Raw genomic sequence first — 11,799 nt, forward strand, 5'->3', positions numbered from 1 at the left:
AGTCGTTCTTACAATACAGGAAAGTAGGGGACATTCCACCTGCTGAGAACCTCAAAGGTCCATTCAGAAATGAAACCTGGAGAAGATGTAGGCAGGTATGAAGGACCTGAGAGAGCAAAAGCCATCTTCCATGGCAAACAACCTGGTCAGGATGAAGGGATGTGTCTGAATCAGCCTCTCTCTTCTTATTGTAGAGAAGATGGACCAAACCAGGCGTGTGTGGAGAGCTGCTCCTGGGTGCCTACGGTTGATATACCATTCTAACTTGTGAAAGTGTCACAGGAAGTAGGGGCAGCCTCCATCTCATGGGACACTTGGAAGCAACTGTTAGGACAAAGTGGTTGCCAAGGCAGTGACCTCATTCAGTTCCAAAGAAAGTGACATACCTCATTTCCTTGGTGATGGAACTCTCTGAACTTGGTATCCAAGAAGCCAGGCACCCAGAGGCAGCCCCAGTCCCAGTGGGCTGACTTGTTTGGATTTACCAAGAACCGAGTCATTCTTTCTTGGTACCTACTGATGTGAGGATGGCGAAACGCCAGGAGAGCTCTGAAGAGGGACCTTTCCACAGAAAGCAGGTAGTGGCTCACCCCTTTTTCCTGAAAACTTCACCAAGATGGCCAAGGAAACCAGATCTGAGAGAGGACAGGCCAAGTTCTGAGAATATGTAGGAAAGTTGGTTTGTTTGGTTTGGAGTGGATTGTTTCTAGTAAGTCGTTTGACCAGGCTAGTGTTTTTGTGTGTGTGTATCCCACTGTGTACGTTGTTTCAGACATTAGAAAAGAGAATGCATTAATGGATGCGTCCAGTCTAGTATAAATCTTCTCATAATTCATCCTGCCCAATTTATGAATGGACTGCAGCTTGTCTTATCGAGAGGCAACACCTTCTATCTTTCTAAGTTCCTGTTTTCTTCCTGAATTCTGGCCACTCTCCAGAATAGGCTCATGGTTTCGTTTCCAAGATATGTACCACTCCAAGCTCTGTGACATGGCCGTGTACTGGATAGCTGAAGAGAATGGCCAGCATTTCAGAAAACTCAGGTATCAGTGTGAAAAGGGAGTCTCAGTGGAGAAACCCTGCTTTGGGCCTTTTGCTTACCTATTGTTCTCTTGCACTGAATGTCAGGAAAGTCTTTGGCTCAGGCCACACCTTTGTGAAGCCTGAAGAAAAGAGTTTTCAAATGGAAATGAATGGGCATCACCTGTGGCTCTTTGCTTAATTGCTTTGGAAAGGGATGTGGCTGAATTAGCCTCTTGGCCTTGTGTGTGGCTGTGACTTACATTCTCAACACCTGATGGATCTAAAGAATGATCCCATGTGTGCATCCAAAACCATAATGGCTAAAAGATCAGCCATTGTGGATGAAGTCTCTTGCCTTCCTCTGTTAGGTTCCTGACCTCCGTCAAGTGAGAAAATGGATTCTTTGGGTTAAATGAGTTCTTCAAAGCCCTCCAGAGGTGCTTGGGGTTTCGCATGACTCCAAATCACATAAAGAATCTCTACCTGAAAATCAGTAGGCCTCAAATTGGAGAAACAGAGCATTACTAATGGCAGGGTTATTTGATCACTCCTGGTTCACAGGAAGGGTGTCTAGGCCACCCTGACTTTAGGAAAATGAGGGGTAAGTGAGCTTACTTTGGACACTGTCTGGGGCTCCACCCCTCATGGAAATCTTCAGCCAGACATTATGATGAATGACAACATGTAAGAAAATGAGGGCCATGCAGGAGTGTTTTTGTTTTAATTTTGGTAATTTGTGTGGCGGTTGGAAGAAATGACTGTGTCCACCTGGGCTTGAACTCTGGTGTGATTCCCCTTAGAGACTGAGTTGTGGAACTGACGTCAAAGAAGTATCACCATGAATTTTGTTGGGATTTTAGGAGGCCATACATGAGAGTCACCCTTGGAACTGAGATCTAGGCCCAGGGTTGCTTTCCACATAACACTGGGAATCTCTGCCAGGATATCACATGATTTAATTCTGAAAAACTTGGCAGCAATAGTTGAGAGTCAAAACACACATGGACCTCACATTGTAGACTTTAATGGGCCTGGCTTAATGTGACCTTTTGGCCACTCTTTGGGAAGCCTTGCCTGTGAGAGTTCTCCAGAGCTCTCATTGAAATGAGCTTCCTCAACATTTAATGGTTCCTGAAAGAATTGAAACCCACAGTGCCTCCAACTTCATCCGTGAAAAATGGCTAGATAAATACCATGAAATTTTTGAAATTCCCATGACCAGGTGGCACGGGAGAACCTTTGGATGTCCTGTTGCTGATCATGGGTTTACCAGACAGTGCGTTGATTGACTGGGTTTCACGAAAATGGTGTAGAACAGAAATGCCAGTAAGTTGGAGCCTGCTGAGTAGTGGGTCTAGAGCAGTGGTGGGCACGTGTGTAATAAAACATCAGTGGTAGGGCCATGAGGATCTACGATTGGATTCCAAATGGCTTGTGACTGACATGGTGCACCTAGCAGACCCTTATATGTAAAGTCATCTGGTTATATGGAGAGTTTTCAGGGTAATGTTCAGAATCAGGTTAATATCGACAAGGGAGCAATGGGGCAAGCAATGAGGGATAGAAGCCTGGTTGGTGTATTCTCCTATGGACACTGATGCACCACACGTGACAGAACTCCCTCCAGCACTGTGTCCCAGTTGAAATTCTTGTATTTTGTGAAGCAAATACCAAACTCCCAGTGCAGCAGCAAAAATACCACAAAATTGGAGGATGACCAAATGTCTTCACAGTCCACACGGGGAGACACTTAGTCCATACTTTACCTACAAAGAGAGGATTCACCAGTGCTGTCTCATGTTCGTTGGAAAATAAGAAACCATGTCCTCCTGGTAACATAGATGCAGACCCAGCTTTGATGGTCTCACTACAAAGGAAGCCAATTCTCCTGAAAACAACATATACTTCATGTGCCCAACCTCAGAGGCAGTTTCTCACAAAGTTGTTAGGCCAGCAGAGCTCCATGTTTGTGGAGTGTTTACCCTGTCCCTTACTTTTGAAAACTCCTCTGCCACCTCCAAGCTTGTGAACTCCTGAGCATGTTCCATTCCAGATATATATTCACTGATTTTCTAACTCTTCTCATCTAATTGTGTCTTACTTGGGGTGAAGGTAATGTCAAGGCATTGCTCTGGATGAGAGTGGGAGGATATTTTTGCAGCACATATTGGTATACACACTGGATTCATTGTCCAAATTTCCTCTTGAAATACTGAATCCCTGACACTAACCCAAACCTATTAGACTCAGACTACTCATCCTAATAAAATGGAGAAAAAAAAAACCCAAACCGAATAGAAATACAAGAAGTTCAGAGGAGGCATGTTGGATAGTTGGACTTACCTTTTTCATTATATAAGGTAGGAGTTATAAATCTAGTCAAATTTTAATTGAAATACTCTCCATGTGTTTTTAAAGTAAACAAATATGTGAATTCTTTTTTCCTTTTCTCTCTAGCCTATTCACACATGTATATTTATATGCACATATAGAATCCTACCAGGTATCACACGTACATTTTTGTGAGGTGGCTGACTTGGCAGATAGAAATTGAGAGAAGACATCACTCCTCCTAAACACTGTTGGAACTGAAAATTCAACCTATAGGGGAACTTTCTAGTAGAACAACATTATACATAAATTTAGGTTCAGTAAAATAAATTCTTTTGCATCTGTGGATGATAAATATTTAATGATGAAATTCGATTGGCATATATATTGCTACTTCTTTATGTATGTGTGGTTTTTTGTGTGTGTATGTGTGTTTTTGTGTATATATATATATATATATATATATATATATATATATATATATAAACACTCTCCAGATTTTTCAAAATATGAAATATATGTGTCTTATATACACTCTCTAAATTCATTCATGTTCATGTATGTGGATTTATAACCAAATTTCACAATATTATCCTCAGAAACATTCATCTACCTGAAATTAATATTTGTTTCCTAGTAATGAAAATTAACTTCAGGGAATGGTGCATACAAATCCTAATAATTCTACAGTAACAGACCCAGTCTAACATCAATACAAGTAGATTCCTATGGGACATGATATGTAATTTGACGTTCATTTGTATTCACCACTGGTACATTATTATTTCTTCAATTTTTGCACATCATAGGATATACATTTAATCCACAAATTCTCAAATTTATAGGAATTTGTTTCAACTTTAATGACTTCCTGCTTCATAACATATGTATTGTCAGGGTGTCTTGACTGGTCTTTTCATGAGGCTTCTTTCCAACCACATTATTTTCGATTTCCATAATCACTTTTGAAGCAAAACTCCCACACTCTTCATGATAAACCAAAACACTAATATTACCATTAGATGTATAACTGGTTGGAATAAATTAATGTATATCAATATAAGGTTTATTGTATATTTTCAGATATAAATTCAATCCATTTTTAAATGTTGTAACCAGTTATATTATTTATTCACAGTATGGTCTATTCATGCTTTATCTCTATATTCATAGACACAGGGTACACCTCTTTGTACCCTCAATACTAATTTTACGTCTTCAATATATTGCTCCCAGAAGTGGTGGTAGAAATACTCATGTCACCTGATCTACATATACATTTTATCATTATAATATTCTGGACAAAAAATGTAAAGGTCACACTTATGATTGTACCAAAGCCTAAATGGAAAGAGAACATGGATTACTAAAATCATCCATGTCCAGGTTGCCTAATGCTCTCAAATGTCAATCCTATTTGTGACAACATATTTGTTTCTTCCTAAGATTATATATTCAAACTCAACCCTGGTGAAAATGTCTAATGCTATCACTCACTTTATACTTTGCCTGATTTTGTAATGTTTCTATTGATATCTGCTTTTCTACATATTTTCCCCAGTTCATCATAGTGACTGACTCTTCATATGTGCTGACATTTACATTCACTCTCTAACCGAAACCCTATTGCTAAACAACCTTTGGTCCAAATCTTATACTCACTCTTCTTCCTAAACCTACTGACTATCTTCCTAATCTTACCGACTATCCCTTTTTGACTGAATGTTCTCTTCTACATTCAATCATCCAAGGTACAAGGTCGTATGCCATTGTATTTCAAATTATCTGACACACCTTTGCAGAACATAATTCAAAGCTAATTGTCCCAATCAAGGGCCCAATGACTTCTGGGCTTCATTCGTACCTAGATTTCTGTTTTCATACTTTTATTTCACCTCTATATTATTAGAAATATCACAGCTTCCAATACCATTATTCATCCAGCAGAATGACTAATAAACCAATTCAAACATGTTATTAACCATAACCATACACTCTTCCCTCAATCTAACTTTACAGAAGAGAAGAGACAGAGTTGGCCTTACAATACAGGAATGTAGGGGATCTTCCACCTGCTGAGAGACTCAAAGATCCATGCAGAAATGATCTTTGGAGATCATGTAGGAAGCTATGAAGGACCTGAGAAAGCAAAAGTCAATTTCCATGGCAAAATACCAGGTCAGCATGAAGGGTTGTGTCTGAATCAGCCTCTCTCTTCTTAATGTAGAGAAGATGGACCAAACCAGGCCTGTGTGGAGAGCTGTTCCCGGGTGCCTATGGTTGATATACCATTCTAACTTGTGAAAGTGTCACAGGAAGAAGGGGCAGCCTCCATCTCTTGGGACCTTTGGAAAAAACTGTTAGGACAAAGTGGTTCCAAAGCTGTGACCTTATTCAATTCCTGAAAGAAGTGACCTCACCTCACTTCCTTGGTGATGGAACTCTCTGATTTGGGATCCAGGAATTCAGGAACAAAAGACAGTCCCAGTTCCAGTCCCAGTGGTCTCATTTGTTTGGATTTACCAAGGACAGAGTCAGTGTTTCTTGGTACCTACTGTTGTGAGGATGGCCAAATGGCAGGAAATCTCTGAAGAGGGGCCTTTCATGAGAAAGCAGGTAGTGGCTCACAGCTGGCTCCTGAAAATTTCATAGAGTTGGCCAAGGAGTCCAAATCTGAGACAGGAGTGGCCATTTCGGGGGAACATAGTATGGCCCATAAGTCAGAGGACACTCCCGATAGTCACAGACCTACTTGGCGGAAAAAGGTGCCTTTGTGGGTGTGGGTGTGTGTTTGTGGTTTTGTTTCATGTTCTGAGAATAGGCAGGGAACGTGGTTTGTTTGGTTTGGAGTGAACTGTTTCTAGTAAGTCGTTTGGCAAGGCGAGTGTTTCTGTGTCTGTGTATCCCACTGTTATCCGTAGTTGTAGACATTAGAAAAGATATTGGATTGATGGATGTATCCTGTCTAGTAGAAAGCTTCCCAGAATTCATCCTGCACAATTTATGAATGGACTGCGGCTTGCAGTATCAATGGGCTACACCTGCTATTTTCCTAAGTTCCTGTTTTTTTCCTGAATTCTGGCCACTCTCCAGAATTGGCTCATGATTTTTTGTGCAAGATATATACCACCTCCAAGCTCTGTGACATGGCCATGTACTGGATAGCTGAAGGGAATGGCGAGCATCGCAGAAAACTCAGAAATCACTGTGACCATTAAAGTCTCAGTGGAGAAACCCTGCTTTGGGCCTTTTGGTTACCTATTGTTCTGTTGCCCTGAATGTCAGGAAGGTCTTTGCCTTAGGCGACCCCTTTGTGAAGAAAACAGTTTTCAAATGGAAATGAATGGGCATCACCTGTGGCTCTTTACTTAATTGCTTTGAAAAGGATGTGTCTCATTCAGACCATTGGCCATGTGTGAGGCTGTTGCTTAGTTTCTCATCACCTGATGGATCTAAAGAAAGATTCCATGTGTACATCCAAAACCAAAGTGGCAAAAAGAGCAGTCATTGTGGATAAAGTCTCTCGCCTTCCTCTGGAAAATTCCTTTCCTCCATCAAGTGAAAATAGGGATCCTTTGTGTCAAATGAGTTTCTCAAAGCCCTGCAGATTCTATCCCATAGGTGCTTGGGTTTTCTCATTACTCCAATTCACATAAAGAATCTAAAACCCACAGTCAGTAGTTCTCAAATTGGAGAAGCGGAGCAGTATTAATGGCAGGCCTATTTGATCACTTCTGGTTCACAGGAAGTGTGTACAGGCAACCCTGACTTTAGTCAAAATGAGTGGCAAGGGAGATTATTTTTGACACTGTCTTGGGCGGAGCCCCTTATGGAAACCTCTTGCCAGAATTAATGATGAGTGTCTATATGGAAGAAGATGTTGGTCATGTGGTAGTGTTTTGATTTTAATTGTGGTCATTTGTGTGGCAGTTGGAAGTGATGACTGGGTCCACCTTGGCTTGAACTCTGGTGTGATTCCCCTTAGAGACCGAGTTGTGGTACTGACCTCAGAGAAGTATTGCCATGAATTGAGTTGGGATTTTAGGAGGCCACGCATGAGATTCACCCTTGAAAACTGAGATCTAGGCCCAGGTTGGCTTTGCACAGAGCACTGGGAATCTCAGCCAGGGTATCACATGATTTTATTCTGAAAGACTTGGCAGCCATAGTTGAGAGTCAAAACACACATGAACCTCACATTGTAGACCTCAATGTGCCTAACTTCATGTGATCATTGGCCACTCTTTGGGAAGTCTTGCTTTTGAGAGTTCTCCAGAGCTTTCATTGAAATGAGCTTCCTCACCATTTAATGGTTTCTAAATAAAGTGAAACCCACATTGCCTTCAACTTCATCTTTGAAAAATGGCTAGATAAATACCATGAAATGTTTTTTAAAATTTCCATGACCAGGTGGCACTGGTGAACCTTTGGATATCCTGTTGCTGACTATGAGTATACCAGACAGTGTCTAATGGACTGGGTTTCAAAAAAATGGTGTAGAGCAGAGATGCCAGTAATTTGGAGCCTGGTGAGTAGTGGGCGTAGAGCTGTGGTCGGCAGGTGTGTGATAAATCATCTGTAGTGCGGCCATGTGGATCTTCCATTGGCTTCCAAATTGCTTTTGACTCACATGGTGCAGCGAGCAGACCCTTATATGTAAAGGCGTATTGTTATTTGGAGAGGTTTCAGGGCAATGTTCAGAATCAGGTTGCTATGGTCAAGAGGCAAGCTATTTGGGATAGAACCTTGGTGGGTGCATTCTCCTGCAGACCCTGTCCCACCACACGTGAGAAACTCCCTCCACCACTTTGTCCCAGTTGAACTCCTTGTATTTTGTGAAGCAAATACCAAACTCCCAGTGCAGCAGCAACAAACACCACAAAATGTTGAGGATGACCAAATGGCTTCACAGTCTACACGGGGAGACACTTTGCCCCCATTGACCACAGTTTACCTACAAAGATTGAATTCAGCACTGCTGACACATGTTCATTGGAACATAAGAAAACATGTCCTCCAGGTCACATACATGCAGACCCAGCTTTGATGCTCTCATTACAAAGGAATCTAAAGCTCCTGACAACAACATATATTTCAAGTGCCCAACCTCAGAGGCAGTTTCTGAAGAAGTCTTTAGGCCAGAAGTGCTCCATGATTGTGGAGTGTTTACCCTGTCCCTTACATTAGGAAACTACTCTACAACCTCCAAGGTGGTGAACTTTTGAGCATATTAAATTCCAGATATATATTCCCAGATTTTCTAACTCTTCTTCTCTAATGATGTATTACTTGGGGCGAGGATAATGTCAAGGCATTGTTCTTGATGAGAGTGAAATATTTCTCCATGTGTTTTTTTTCAATTATTTTATTTCATATAATTATTTTTTTTTAATTGGTTGTTCAAAACATTACAAAGCTCTTGACATATCATATTTCATACATTAGATTCAAGTGGGTAATGAACTCCCATTTTTATCCCAAATACGGATTGCAGAATCACATCGATTACACATCCACATTTTTATAATGCCCTATTAGTAACTGTTGTTTACTGCTACCTTTTCTATCTTCTACTATCCCCCCTCCCCTCCCATCTTCTCTATCTACCCCATCTACTGTATTACATTTATCCTCTTGTTTATTTTCCAATTCCCCTCACAACCTCTTATATGTAATTTTGTGTAACAATGAGGGTCTCCCTCCATTACCATGCAATTTTCTTTATCTCTCTCTTTCCACCCCCACCTCATGTTTCTGTTTAATGTTAATCTTTTCTTCCTGCTCTTCCTCCCTGCTCTGTTGTTAGTTGCTCTCATTATATCAAAGAAGACGTTTGGTATTTGTTTTTTAGGGTTTGGCTAGCTTTACTAAGCATAATCTGCTCTAGTGCCATCCATTTCCCTGCAAATTCAATGATTTTGTCATTTTTTAATGCTGTGTAATATTCAATGGTGTATAAATGCCACATTTTTTATTTTTTTATTTTTTTCATCTTTCATACATTTGATTCATGTGAGTTATGCTTTTCCATTTTACCCCAAATACAAATTGCAGAATCACATCAGTAATACATTCACAATGTTTACATAATGCCATATTAGTGACTGTTGCATTCTGCTGTCTTTCCTATCCCCTACTATCCCCCCTCCTCTCGCCTCCCATCTTCCTCCTCTACCTCATCTGTTGTTGTTCCATTCTATCCCTCCCCCCCTTTCCCCTCACAACCTCATATATGTGATTTTGTATAACAATGTGGTTTTCCTTCCATTTCCAGGCAATTTCCCTTCCCTCTCTTTTTCCCTCTCTTCATTCGTCTCAGTTTAATGTTAATCTTTTCCTCATGCTCTTTCCCCCTGTTAAGTTCTTAGTTGCTCTCCTTAAATCAAAGAAGACATTTGGCATTTGTTTTTTAAGGATTGGCTAGCTTCACTTAGCATAATCTGCTCTAATGCCATCCATTTCCCTGCAAATTCCATGATTTTGTCATTTTTTAGTGCTGCATAATACTACATTGTGTATAGATGCCACATTTTTTTTTATCCATTCATCTATTGAAAGGCATCTAGGTTGGTTCCACAGTCTAGCTATTGTGAATTGTGCTGCTATAATCATTGATGTGGCAGTATCCCTATAGTATGCTCTTTTAAGGTCCTCAGGGAATAGTCCGAGGTGGGCAATAGCTGGGTCAAATGGTGGTTCCATTCCTAGCTTTTCCAGGAATCTCCATACTGCTTTCCATACTGGCTACACCAATTTGCAGTCCCACCAGCAATGTACAAGTGTACCCTTTTCCCCACAACCTCGCCAGCACTTATTTTTGTTTGACTTTCTAATGGCTGCCAGTCTTACTGGAGTGAGATGGTATCTTAGGGTGGTTTTGATTTGCATTTCTCAGACTGCTAGAGATGGTGAGCATTTTTTCATATACTTATTGATTGATTGTATGTCCTCTACTAAGAAGTGTCTGTTCAGGTCCTTGGCCCATTTGTCGATTGGGTTATTTGTTATCTTATTGTTTAATTTTTTGAGATCTTTGTATATTCTGGAAATTAGGGCTCTATCTGAAGTGTGGGGAGTAAAGATTTGTTCCCAGGATGTAGGCTCCCTATTTACTTCTCTTATTGTTTCTCTTGCTGAGAAAAAACTTTTTAGTTTAAGTAAGTCCCATTTGTTTATTCTTGTTATTAACTCTTGGGCTATGGGCGTCCTATTAAGGAATTTGGAGCCTGACCCCACAATATGTAGATTAGAGCCAACTTTTTCTTCTATCAGGTACAGGGTCTCTGATTTGATATCACGCTCCTTGATCCATTTTGAGTTAACTTTTGTGCATGGCGAGAGAAAGGGATTCAGTTTTATTTTGTTGCATATGGATTTCCAATTTTCCCAGCACCATTTGTTGAAGATGCTATCCTTCCTCCATTGCATGTTTTTAGCCCCTTTATCAAATATAAGAAAGTTGTAATTTTGTGAATTGGTTTCTGTGTCCTCTATTCTGTACCATTGATCCACCTGCCTGTTTTGGTATCAGTACCACTCTGTTTTTGTTGTTATTGCTCTGTAGTACAGTTTGAACTCTGGTATCGCTATACCTCCAGATTCACACTTCCTGCTTAGAATTGTTTTTGCTATTCTGGGTCTTTTGTTATTCCATATGAATTTCATGATTGCTTTATCTATTTCTACAAGAAATGCCATTGGAATTTTAATTGGCATCGCATTAAACCTGTAGAGAACTTTGGGAAATATTGAGATTTTGATAATGTTAGTTCTGCCTATCCATGAACAGGGTACATTTTTTCATCTTCTAAGATCTTCTTCTATATCTCTCTTTAGGGTTCTATAGTTTTCATTGTATAAATCTTTCACCTCTTTTGTTAGGTTGATTCCCAACTAGGGATAACAAGAACTTACCTCAACTTTGTAAAAGCTATATATGCTAAGCCTCAGGCTAACATCATTGTAAATGGAGAAAAACTGAAAGCATTCCCTCTAAAATCTGGAACTAGACAGGGATGCCCTCTCTCACGACTCCTATTCAATTTAGTTCTTGAAATACTAGCCAGAGCAATCAGACAGACAAAAGAAATTAAAGGCATAAAAATAGGAAAAGAAGAACTTAAATTATCGCTATTTGTGGATGACATGATAATATACTTAACAGACCCAAAAGGGGCTACAAAGAAACTGTTAGAGTTAATAAATGAATTCAGCAAAGTGGCAGGATATCAAATCAACACGCATAAATAAAAGGCATTCCTGTATATCAGCAACAAAACTTCTGAAATGGAAATGAGGAAAACCATTCCATTCACAATAGCCACATTTTTTTATCCATTCATCTACTGAAGAACTTCTGGGTTGGTTCCACAGTCTAGCAATTGTGAATTGTGCTGCTATGAATATCGATGTGGCAGTGTCCCTGTAATACGCTCTTTTAAGGTC

The sequence above is a fragment of the Callospermophilus lateralis genome, unplaced genomic scaffold, assembly GCF_048772815.1.
Source record: "Callospermophilus lateralis isolate mCalLat2 unplaced genomic scaffold, mCalLat2.hap1 Scaffold_136, whole genome shotgun sequence".
Lineage (NCBI taxonomy): Eukaryota > Metazoa > Chordata > Mammalia > Rodentia > Sciuridae > Callospermophilus > Callospermophilus lateralis.